At 44.5% G+C, this 12,417-nt stretch overlaps 1 pseudogene; it reads right to left on the reverse strand.

Moving 5' to 3' along the window:
- Positions 1–700: 700 nt before the first annotated feature.
- Positions 701–977, reverse strand: LOC111816662 (annotated as a pseudogene).
- Between the last annotated feature and the right edge of the window lie 11,440 nt (positions 978–12,417).

The raw sequence follows: 12,417 nt of genomic DNA on the forward strand, positions 1-12,417 counted from the left end.
ACCCTCTCATGCATCTACCCCATGCTCATATGTGTGAACATGCCGACCCCAGGTTCCTGTGACCTGCTTTGTATACAGAGGTTTTGAAGGCACAAGCAAGTGAAGAATTTCGAGATGAGACAATCCTGGATTGGGGATATGCTCTAGATCCAAGGAGAGTGCTCTTATCAGAGACAAGTGAGGGGGAGCTAAGGAGAGACACCCAGGGCATGCTGGGTGAGAGAGCAAAGTGGAGATTGGACAGAGCTGGTTGTAAGCCAAGGGACACCAAGCTGCCCACAACCACCAAAAGCTGGTTCTGAGGCCCTGTACAGCTCTACCCTCAGAGCCTTCAGGAAAAAAACAAAACAAAACAAAACAAAACCTTGATCATCCCTTACCTTTAAATTTCTGACCTTTAGGACTATACATGAATATATTTCAATAAGAACATGAAGCTTGTGGTAATTTATCACAACAGCCCCAGGAAACAGGGAAGAAGCCTATGTCCATGCCGATGTCCATGTCATTTCCTTGGCACGGTCCAAGATTCCCTTCCTTTTCTGGCCTTTGCTTACTCCTATCCCTGGGTGCTTTTAGGTAGCCAAAACTGGAAGGAAGGAAGGAAGGAAGGAAGGACACTTCTGAAGGCTTTCTTTTCTTTTCAACATAAATTAACCCATTTATCATAGGTTAGGGATGTTTCAAATAGTAAGAACTTCTACTGGTCTTTCAATTCCTTCAATCTTCTGATGGCCGACTTGACTGTGACCGCAGAAGTGGTATTGTAGGTCTAGGCACCACCAGCCACAGTTTCATGCAGGAACCACAGTGCCAGATCCCCACGGCCTGCCTCTTCATCTTGCTCTTGCCACAGAAGAAGCAGTTGTACTTGGCGTGCTGGCTGATTTCAATCTTCTTCACCATTTTTGGAGTGAGACACCATAGCGAGTCCCGTATTTACTGACAATGCCGACCTTTTTGCTAAGTTTAGCCATGTTGACATGAGGAGGCCAAAGCCCAGAGAGTTGAAGGCTTCATTTTCACTGTCACTCTTTGGCCTTTCCTCCTTGTCCTACAGGTCTCAGCTCCGATACCACCTCTGCAAGAAGCCTTCCCTGTGTTCCTGTTCTCCTCTATGTTCCCACAATCCCCAGACAGACTGCCCCAGCCACACTGTGCTGGAACAGTCTATTGACATGACTTGTTCTCCACACCTACACTGCACTGGGCTCTCAAGGGCAAGGACTGTGCTTGGCCCATTCGTGTGGCTGCAGCTGTGCCTAAGACTAGACACAGTAGGGATAATCTCTAATGTTTGCTAAATAAATAAGTAATCAGAATGTCCCCTCCCATTCTGCCTCACCTCTGGACCTCTACCCCAGGGGAAACAATGTTTTCTGAGTGCACCAGGGACAAGTCTGAGACTCTGGCGGCAAGTGGGGTGGACACCTGCCCTTGAGTCCAGCCATACCTTTGCACGACCCTCCTGCCCGCAGAGCCAAGCCCTGTCAGAGGCAAGACAAACAGCCTGGCTGATGGCTTATAAAGTCAGAGATGATGGAAACAGGGAGGCGACAGCTGAAAGAATGGGTTGGGGATGCTTGTCATAACTTTATTTGTGGGAGGTGAGTTTCTGTCAGCTGGGTGATGGATGGTGGCAGGGCGGGCACAATACAGACCCCGCCACTGCTTCTCTCCCCTCTCTCTAAGCCAAATGACTTTGGGGATGAAAAATTACTTTCTTGGGAGAGCCAGGGGGAGGGGCACTGCAGGGGGACGGGTAGTGGAGTGGCACTTTGGAAGTATTTCAGCGCTCTTCTTGCTGAGAGTTGAATTTTGTGTGGTCCAGCCTAAATGTTTCTTTGTTCATCTCATCCATTTTCCCTTCTTTTCATGAAGACTATTCACAATAACAGATACCTTGGCTGCCTAAATTCACAAAATTGCCTTTAAAAATGTATCCTTTCTCAGATAAGGAAATAGAGACTTGAAGAAGGGGAACTAACACACTCAGAGATCCTCTTGAAGGAAGTAGAAGACCTGAGATTTGAACTAGGTCCAGGAACTCTGAAACTTGAGCTCTCTCTGCAGCTCTGTGATGGGTGCCAGAGAAATAGCATATGCCGTGTCCTTGGAAGCACAGTGAAGAGTGCAATAGATTGGATGGAAGGCAGTCATGGAAGAGTGCCCAATAGGTGACATTTGACTTGGTCCTTGAAGGGTGAATACAATGCTACCTGGTAGAGAAAGAAGGCGAATATTAGAAAAAGAGGGTATTGAAGAATGGAAAAAAGGGGTATTTGCCTACAATTTTTATTGCTTACCTAAGTCCCATCCCTTTTTTCCTTTCTAACCAAATCTTGACTTACGCATAATCTAAATGGCTCTGGGCTTTACCTAGCTGTTCATGAAGTTGTAGTTCCCTTGTGGGTGATTAGTTTAGAAATAAGAATGGGAACAATTCTTTCCAGTGAGATATGAGAAATACTTGTTTGAGAGCTCCTGGAAACAATTTTTTTCTGCTTTATTTTGTACTCAGAAAGGAAAAAAATCCCTCCTCTGTTGCTGGGCATGGCCACAATTTCCAGAGGTCTGACAGCTACTTGTGACCAAGTGAACAGAACTAACATCCTGTGAAGACACAGTGAAAGAATGGGGAGGAGATCTCCAAGCCACTGACTGAGTGACACTTGCAGCCAGCAAATCCCAAAACCTAATCTTTGAGTTGGTCTATTTTTCTCATTGTTAACTAGCTATGTTGGTGTTTTCATTTTTGTACCCCAAGTCATTCTGATAGACTGATAGAGATGAAGAAGATACTAAACCCAGTGGGTTTAGCATAAAGGATGGTGAAGGTCAAGGGTATAGGCTTTGTGATTAGCCAAAGCTGGGTTTAAGTTCAAACTTTACTTCTTTCTAGCTGTATGACCTTGGGTAAGTCACTGTAATCTCACTGTGAGATTCACTTCCTAAAGGTAGGAATAATATGTCATAGGGTTTTGGTGGTATGATGAGGTAGTACATGAAAAGTTCTGCTTAGGTATCTAGTCCTCAGCATGTCATACTGGTAGCCCCTATTGTTACTGTCATTATTGCATTTCCACCTTCATGGGAAGCCTTTGCAATCACCCTATTCCCACTTTAAGGCTGGATTCATCTAAGCCATCCTGAGGGCAAAGATCCTAAATGGAGAGGGCAGGCCAGACTTGGAACAGACAGGAGCTTGAGAAAGCATTGGTCAGGGTTCTTATCACTGGGACAGAAAATCAACTTGAATAAATTCAGGCAGAAAGGAGATCATATTGTTTCCAGGAATCTAGGAAAAACTCAGTCTTGGGAAATCAGACCCCTTGATTTGGAGGCTTCCAGAACCACCACCTGTGGTCTCTGCCTGCCTCATCTTCTCACCTGACTCCTGGATACTCCCTGACTCCTTCCACATAGTGGGAGACATAACTATGTGTAGCTTCCAATCTCCCACTATGTGGAAGGAGTCAGGGAATATCAAGATGTGCTGTGGTTGACATGAAGAATGTCCTCAAAACCTTCATATACTTACCGGCAGGGATTTTGGAAGGTGACTGAATCATGAAGGCACTGTTGCTGACTTGCTGTTATGAACAGAGGTCTGGTCAGGTTATTAGATGTGACCGGAAGTGTTTATCTCTCTCCTTCACTCCTTGCTTCCTAGTCCCCATGGTGTGAGCAGCTTTCTTCCACCCAGGCTCCTCGACCATACTGTTTATGCGTCTGAGCCTTGTTAGGCATGTACAGACACTTCGGAATTGTGAGCCAAAACAGACCTCTCCTCCTTTAACTTATGTGAGTCAAGCGTTGTATTCCAGCTACTTGAAAGTGACTAAGACAAGATGTAAATCTTACAGATGGTGCTTTGGACAGACTGATGTTACCCGTGGGTTTTAAAGCCCAATGGAAGTTTTCTAATCAGTCTAGTTTTGGTCAGGTGCCTCTCCTTGGCTCAGTTAACTATGACTGGTGCGACAAAACCAAGTAAAAATATGCCCACTCCTTTGGGGACCACAGGACCTGAGAAAGGTGGCATGGCTCTCAGAAGCCAGGCTCAATGTAGAAAGAGGAACAGGCATGACAGAGTGAAAGTAAACTCAGACAATAGGCACCTTGGACAGCTTTGTATGACTCAAGAAGCACCTCTTAGATGCAAAAACCCACTGTGGTGGAAAGCTAAAAAGTCCAACAGTTGAAGAGGGGAGCAAAGTCACAAGCCAAATCAGAGCCCCAAGCACAAAGGGCTGGTCCAAGGAGGATCCTCACTGTGCGGGGGGTGGACAGCTTCTTCCTGCTTCTCCTTTGCTAACACCTGGTTCTTGGTGCTATTGAGGATTATAAGATACAGAACAACTTAGTTTCCTGAGATGTGAAATGACCAAGCAGTCTTGGCCAAGGGAGAGGCGCTCTGTGTGCATCTACCTGGACTCACCTGTCTGTTCCAAGTCTGGCCTGCCCTCTCCATTTAGGATCTTTGCCCTCAGGATGGCTTTGAGAAACCACTCGTTCCTGCCCATTTCTAACCTCAGCCGGGGCATAGGATGAGGCCCAATCTCTAGTATAGCTTTGCTCTTCCCATCTTACTCTCCCTGAGTGACCTCACTCACTCTCATGGCTCAGCCTCAATAACCCTGATATACTTTTAACTCCTCAACCCTTAGTTCCATTCTGGCTCCACTGGGGCATCCACCTTTGAAATGTGGAGGTATGCTGATATCTAATGGAAATGCTAAAAAGTCTCTTTGAAGACAGCTGTTTGGTTGGTAGTGGATAGAGAGGCCAGGGGCCAGGTGAGGCCCCTTAGATCATGGACATGAGCAAACATTCAAGTTGTAGGGCAGGGTAGCTGGAAAGTGAAGGTGGAGGGCAGGAAGCTCTGAGTAGGAGCCAAGAGGAGGAATTTATAACTTGGCCTGGTGAACAGCTCGAGGAAAGAAATGAAGAGTTGGGGGAAGAAGACTTAGCCAAGTATAAGACCAGATGCTATATCACACAAAGACGAGAGAGCTTGGTGGCAGGGAGCCCCCTCAAGCCTTTGGAAATGGGGAATTTCTTATCTGAAGGAGAGTGGGATATAGTGGCTAAGAAGGTGGGTTAGTCTATTCAGGCTACTATCAAAAATAAGTAATGTAAGGGCCGGCCAACTAGCTCAGGGGATTAAAGCTTCTGCTTAGACACAGGGGCCAGGCATTCAATCCCCAGGCCTGCCGAGCAGGCCGGCCCCACCCCCGTGCTGAGACTGGGCGTGGTGGTGCAGATCTGCAATCCCAGCTCTTGGGAGGCTGTAAACAGGAGGATCATTATGAGTCCGATCTACGCAGTGAGACCCTGTACACCCTGTACCAAAAAAAAAAAAAAAAAAAAATAATAATAATAATAATGTAGAATAAGTGGTTTATAGACAAGTATTTATTTCTCCCAGCTCTGGAAGCTGGAAGATCTGAGACTAAGGTGCCAGCAGATTGGTGTCTTTTGAAGGCCTGCCCCCCGTGGTTAGCCCCTTCACTGATATCCATACTGTGGTGGGATGAGCAGACCTCCCTTGAGCTTCATTTATGAGAGTGCTAATCCTGATCAGGAGGGCTCTGCCCGAAGGCTTTTCCTCTTAATATCATTAAAACAGGGATTAGTTCTCAACATATAAATTCTGGGGAGACACAAACAGAGCACACGTGTAGGGGCATGTGATCCTGAGCAGGTTATCCAACTCTTCTGAGCCTTAGAAATAGAATGGCTATTTGAATTAAGTAAGGACTAGACAGAGTTGACCTGTGCTGGACCTCGAAATAACGACAAAAATTCAAATTCAGACTTGCCCAAGGTCATACAATCAACAGTTCAGGGGATACAGCGTGAGCAATGCTTGGCCTCATAGCTACATAAGTAACCACTGAGCTTCTTGCCATCTGAAGGTAAGTCTGCGGAGCAGGACCCAGAGCTGAGGGCTGCACTTCTGTCCTTGTTCTGCTCCCTGGTGCTGGCTCAGCCAACAGTGAGAAGAGTTGACTCCGCTCCCCCCTCTGCTTCTTTCTCTTCCTCCTCCCTCTCCCAGACACTATTTCCCTGGGGCTCCCGTTACCAATTTGCAGAGCAAAAGCACGCACAGGCAGTTCAGGGGTGGCGCGAGCTTGGCGGCTCTGGTATTGTTTTTAATTCAATATTTCGTCCCTGTGCGCCAGCCTCCTTTATTGGATGAGAACACTGTTATTGGATCCTGCCCTGCAGGAGAAAATGCAGGCTTCCCTGGGACGATGGCAGCTGGGTTGTTCTAGAGTCTGATGAGTCAAGGCCGGGTGAGAAGACAGCAGAGAGTTCCAGGAAACCAGGTGGTTACAAGCTGTTCTGTGACATGCTCAAAAATATTAACATATATATTCTCAACCTTTCCCCTGCCCTCCCTTGCAGGGAGCGCAGAAGCTCAGGAGGCAGTTTTAAGGTGCCCAGTCCCTTTCCCTGCAAATCTGCCTCATCCTTTGGCCCTTCTGATTTCATCTCCACTTACAAGCCTGGAACATATTCTGCCTCAACACATGGTCTTCCTGCTCCTCCTCTAATGTTTTCAAACACATTCCTGTTACTATTGATCATCTCATTTGGGTTGTACTGAAAGCCTGAGACAGGGTTTGGGTGCATAGAGTTTATTTGGGTGGTGATCCTGTGAGCCCCTGGAAGTAGGAGAATTGGAAGGAAGATTAGGAAGGAAAAGCAGCCAGGAAAAGGTTCATTGAGCAGGTTACATTGAGGACACCTGGGGCTGGATCCCACCAGAGAACTTGGGAGCCAGTAACCACCACATGCCTTAGATCTTGTGCCTGGGGAGTGAGGAGGTGGGTATTAATCTACCAAGAGCTGCTAGGCAGAGATGCTTATGGAGCATAGGGCTGCTAATCCTCTCATGCCTCTGACCTGTTTAACAGGCAGCCAAAGCCTGCTCCAGTTTTTGGAGAAGGCTGTAGGGAAAAACTACGGTGCTGCCAAATGCAGGTCCGCCCAAGGTTTGGTGAACTGTAAGGCTAAGGAGATATGGCTGAAGGCCCCAGGATACATTCTTTAATGTAAACTTCTCCAACTGCTTCTGCTTTTTGGGGGAAAGAACCAAATCCTTGTCTCCTGTCTACCAGGCCTCAGTGAGCTAGCTCCTGCCCACTTCCACTTTGTCTCTTCACCCTAAACTGCCCTCACTCCCTGGGTCCTGGCCACTTTGGCCTCCATCCTGCTCTTTAAATGTGTTTTCTCCCTCTTTAGGAAACACATTTAAGGACCTTGAGGACCTTCATACACACTAATGCTGCTGCGTGATCATTCCAAAGCACCTAGAGACTCCTATACATCCTTTAGCTCTTTAAGCAATCTGACCTTGTATTCTAGGCTGTGCTATATTCCCTCTGTTCTCAATAAAGGAGTTTGGGGGGTATTCTGTATCTGTGTGATTATGTAGTTAGTGTTTTTCCCTTCCCACCAGACTCAATCTCAGGACCCAGGATACTGCCTGGCACATGTCAAGAATTTAATAAATATTTTGTGAATGAATGAATGAATGAATGAATGAATAAATAAATGAATGAAAATTGAGGGCCTTTTGGTACCACTTCAGATTTTGGGTACATAAGTAAATTCTAGAGAAACTAAGATCCTATATTTGTTCATTCAGGCAGGACACAGGAAGGGAAATGAACTGAAATTTGAAAAGGATGGAGAGGAAAAGAGAATCTGGGCTGGGGGAGTGTGAACTAGGCAGTGGGGCTATAGACAGGTGAGGGAGAATGTTAAGGCACTTTGAATGCTTGTTATTCAATAATGTCCATTTCCTGCTTTGCCAGAAACTTCTCCAGGTTTCAGTTCTGTCTGAGTGACTCCTTTGACTGTTCCTCCTTATGAAGAATGGCCCAAGGAAGTTCCTTTTTTGTAATCTCTATACCAATATATTTGGTGTACTCCACTACACCATGATTTGGTGAAAAGGTTGGGGACTTTTGAGTCACCCTAATTTGGGTTCAAATCTGTGTCAGCACTTCCTAGCTAACCTTGGGCGAGCCACTCATGCTCTTTGGACCTTGGTTTTCTTCACTGTAAAAACAGGATAATCACTTGGCCCTGTGTAGGATGGGAGGTTTGTGGACCAAACAGAAGCCCTGTGCCTAGTACATGGTTTCAGTGCTGAAAAACTAATACTAGTATTGCATAATTAATGACAGCTTATGCCAAATTAATTAAGTATCTATACTGTGCCAAGCATAGAGTCCTACTATTGAGTCCTCCAGCCACACCATGAATTAAGTGCTCTTGATAAAAGTCTGTTAAGAGCTAACCAAATCCTACATCCTCTCCTTCACAGATCCACAGAGGGACCACATTTCCCCGGCTTTCTACTTAGGAGTGGCCCCACGACTGCTTACAATAGCACGAGGATGAGAGTGAAATAGACCACTTGCAGGTTGGAAGCCTCACAGGAGACAGAGGTCTTTGAGGCTCTAAGGGATGGTGATACCATGAAGTGGGAAAAACCTGGGAGTCAGTGTGTGAAATGCCCTATTCCTGAAACCCTCATGGATTACTGAGTGAGAAGAAACAGATAGCTGTTGCATTAATGGTGATAGTCAAACTATTCCAATAGGATATTTCTATCCACATTGTTCAGGTGATGGAAAAGAGGCGCAGAGAGGTGAAGCGACTTGCCTGAGGTCCTGCACCTAGAATGTGGCAGAGCCAGGATTCTGACCGCAGAAGGTATACAAAGCACAATTCTTGCTACTCTCTACCTTGTAGGCCTCACTAAATATTTGTTGAATGAATACAACATTCCCTACCTTTAGTTTAAGGATCCAAGGAAAAGGTAGTTCAAAGGGATACCACATAATGCCTGCCCCCCAATTAAGATGGATCGGTCTTCTCTACTGGATTATAGGTTTGTGGAACCCATGTGCTTTATTGTGCTCATTTAAAACCTTCCACTGTTCCTAGCACTGTGCTTGGTACATTGTGGGTGTCAAACCAGCTGCTGAATTTATTTCTTACAGGTAGCATGGACTGGGTATTTATAACTGTTGCAAATGGTGAGGAAGTACCTTGAAATCATTGCCCTGCTTATATATGCTATAAAATAGTGGTAACTGAATTTAAAAATGACATATATGATTTTGTATGTAATCTAATGCCATCTTTGAGTAGGGGCCCTTCTAAAAAGGGAAGATGCACAGAGGAATCTTTCCTTTGCTTTATACCTTTTTCTATGCTTTTTTTCCCTCAAATCTTTTCATTTATGCCACTTCTGTCCTCATGTATCTTTGTAAGTTACCTGAAATCCTTTCTGGAATAAGATGGTAATATAAATGAAAACATATATCATAAATACAAAATGTAATAAGTTCTACAAAAACCTATTGCTAAAATACCAAAAGTGGCTATTTCTCATGGCAAAAAATTGGATGATTAGATATGTGTTGTGGGGTACTAGGAATCCAAAGGGCACAGATGCATATAATTCTACAAAACTCAAGATATGGACATTACAACTAACTTTAAGAAATATCATGATGATTAAAAAGTGATTTTTATTCTTATGCTTTACAGATTCCTTATTTCTTTATTTTAGTACTTCTGTCATACAGGTTGGAAATTGAGAAAAGATGGAAATTGAGAAAGTACAAAAAAGCAAAAATAAAAACGTTGCAGGACGACTCACAGAGCATTACCACTAGCATGTAGTCATAATGCCTTTGCATTTTCTCTGTATAAGATTTGGAAATAGGGTCCCAGAAGATGCTGACATAGAGCATGGATTTGTGGCAGAAGAGCTGAGATATGGGGTATGGGTAGAACTGGCTTGGGCCCAGAGAAGTGATCCCAGCACTGAGGATGGCTACCTACACCCCACATTTCTTCAAGGTGCAGCACGGCTGTTGCTGTGAGCACAGCCCTGTTGCTTAGAAACCTGGTACCTGCAGGCACCTACAGCTACTGAAACACTGAGAATGGAGCCCTGGGAAGGGAGTGGTACAGGCAAGTCGCCTTTCCTAAGTGACCCGGGAGCAGCAAATGCCAATGAAACACCAGAGCAGAGGATCCCTGGAGAAGACCATCCAGGAAAAGATATGACATCTGCTCACCCAGAAGCAGCTCAGCCCTCTGTGAGAGCTGGGCTGAGCTTCTCACCTGGTGCAGGCAGAGGCTCTGAACATCAGTGTAGAGCATGTGTATAAGTAGCATGTCAGGCCTTGAGAAAGTCAGGTCTTATAAGTAGATAGTACATGGCTATGTATATGCTGCTTTCTAAATAAAAGTTTGCTATTTCCCTCTGAATAAAGAATTTTTTTTTTTTTGGTGGAACCAGGGATTGAACTCAGGCCCTTGCATTTGCCAGGCAAGCACTTATTCTACTGAGCTATCTCCCCAGCCCCTCTGAGTAAAGGATTTTTGAAACTACAAGGGTTGAACTAGATCATTTTCTTGAGGCATATTTTTCAAAACACCAGCTCTGCAGGATGCTCTCTAGTGTTACCTGGAAAATGGATTCTGTGACCAGATAGGCTTGGAAAATATGGGGTGAAACAATACTAACCAGTTTTTTTCCTATAAAATGGCTTGGAGGTTGTAATATACTAATGTGCATAATGATATTCTATAAAGAGGTACAAATTTAGCATCTAGATGTACAAACTGTGCATCTAGTCAATGTATGCTGCAGAAAAGTCTCTGTCTTCATTTTGCTGGTGTTAATTTCAGTGATATCTTCTGGAAGGAGTCAGGATGCCTACAGGGTGTTAATCAAACGTGCATCCATAGCTTCCAGTGATGGGAATACCATTCTATGATGGTATCTACTCTGCTCATGTACTTTGTATATCTATCACCATCCAACAAGTTATCAAAATATTTAGGAGGCTAAAACAATGAAAAGCATTTATTGTCTTGCTGTTTGGGGGATTAGGAATTTAGAGATGGCCCACATGGGTGATTTTGGCTCCCCCTGCCTCATGAGGTTGAAATCAGAGGCCCATTTCCAATATGGTCCCAGTGAATCTTACTTCGTGGCATCTAAGCCCTGTACAGTGCTCTACCACAATGAGTAGATCTGTGGGATCTATTATTTGTGTATTTATGGGGCATTGTAGAAACAATGGATTTCTAGGACAAAGTCTGCATTTGAGACTGGGCATGGTGGCGTGCACCTGTAATACCAGCACTTGGGAGGCTGAAAACAGGAGGATCACTGTGAGTCTGATCTGTATAGTGAGGCCCTGTAGACCCTATACTAAATAATTTTTTTAAAAACTCCTGCCTTATAGAAGTTGTGTGAGATAAATAAATGTCTTTTTTTTTTTTTTTACCCTAAGTCACTAAACTTTGGGATAATTTATAACACTACAACGTATAACTAATATGGATTCTCAGTGCTAAGACTGGATAATAAATAGCTGATTTAGCTTATGGGCTAAGTCCTTCTTCTTCTTCTTCTTCTTCTTCTTCTTCTTCTTCTTCTTCTTCTTCTTCTTCTTCTTCTTCTTCTTCTTCTTCCACATGCCTGTAATCCTAGCACTGGGGAGGTTGAGTCAGGGGGATTTCTGTAAGTTCCAGACCAGCCTGCTGGCTACAAAAATGAGCACAAGGCCAGCCCAAACTGCATAGTGAGACCCTGTCTTTAAAACAAAAAACAAAACAAAACAAAAAAAGAAAACCTGAGTAATTCATAAAGAAAATAAATTCATTTCTTACATTTCTGGAGACTGGGAAGTCCAACATAAACAGACCACATCTGGTGAGGGCTTTCTTGCTTCCCAAAGTGGCTAAAAGCAATGTGGTAAAGGGGCTCATAAAAGACAGCTGACTAGCTTTTGTAACAGCCCCATTCTTTTAGGCTTAACAGATCTAAGCCACTAAAAAAATAAACAAACAAAACAACAACAACAAAAAACAACTCATTAATCTGGGCCGGCCAGGTAGCTCAGCGGATTAAACAGCCTGCATAGGCAGAGTGCAGGGACCTAGCTTGATCCCCAGCATCACAAGCTGTGCTGGCCCCGCCCCCTGAGACAGCGATTGAGACTGGGCATGGTGGCATGCGCCTGTGATCCCAGTGCTTGGGAGGCTGAAAACAGGAGGATCACCATGAGTCCAATCTACATAGTGAGACCCTGCAGACCCTGTACTAAAATATATATTTTTTAAAAAATCTCATTAATCCATAAACGGATTCATCTGTTCATAAGGGCAGAGCCCCATAACCCATCACCTCCCAAATGTCCCAATTTCAATTAGCATTAACATATGACCTCAGGGATTAAGTTTCCAACACATGAATTTTGGGGGACAAACATTCAAACCACAATACTTCCCAAGTCATGAATTGTCTGGACTGGTGTCCTTTCACTGACCTCAAACAGTGATGACACAGTTTTCCTCACCCTTTGT

This window comes from Octodon degus, unplaced genomic scaffold (assembly GCF_000260255.1).
Source record: "Octodon degus isolate 3935 unplaced genomic scaffold, OctDeg1.0 scaffold00037, whole genome shotgun sequence".
NCBI lineage: Eukaryota > Metazoa > Chordata > Mammalia > Rodentia > Octodontidae > Octodon > Octodon degus.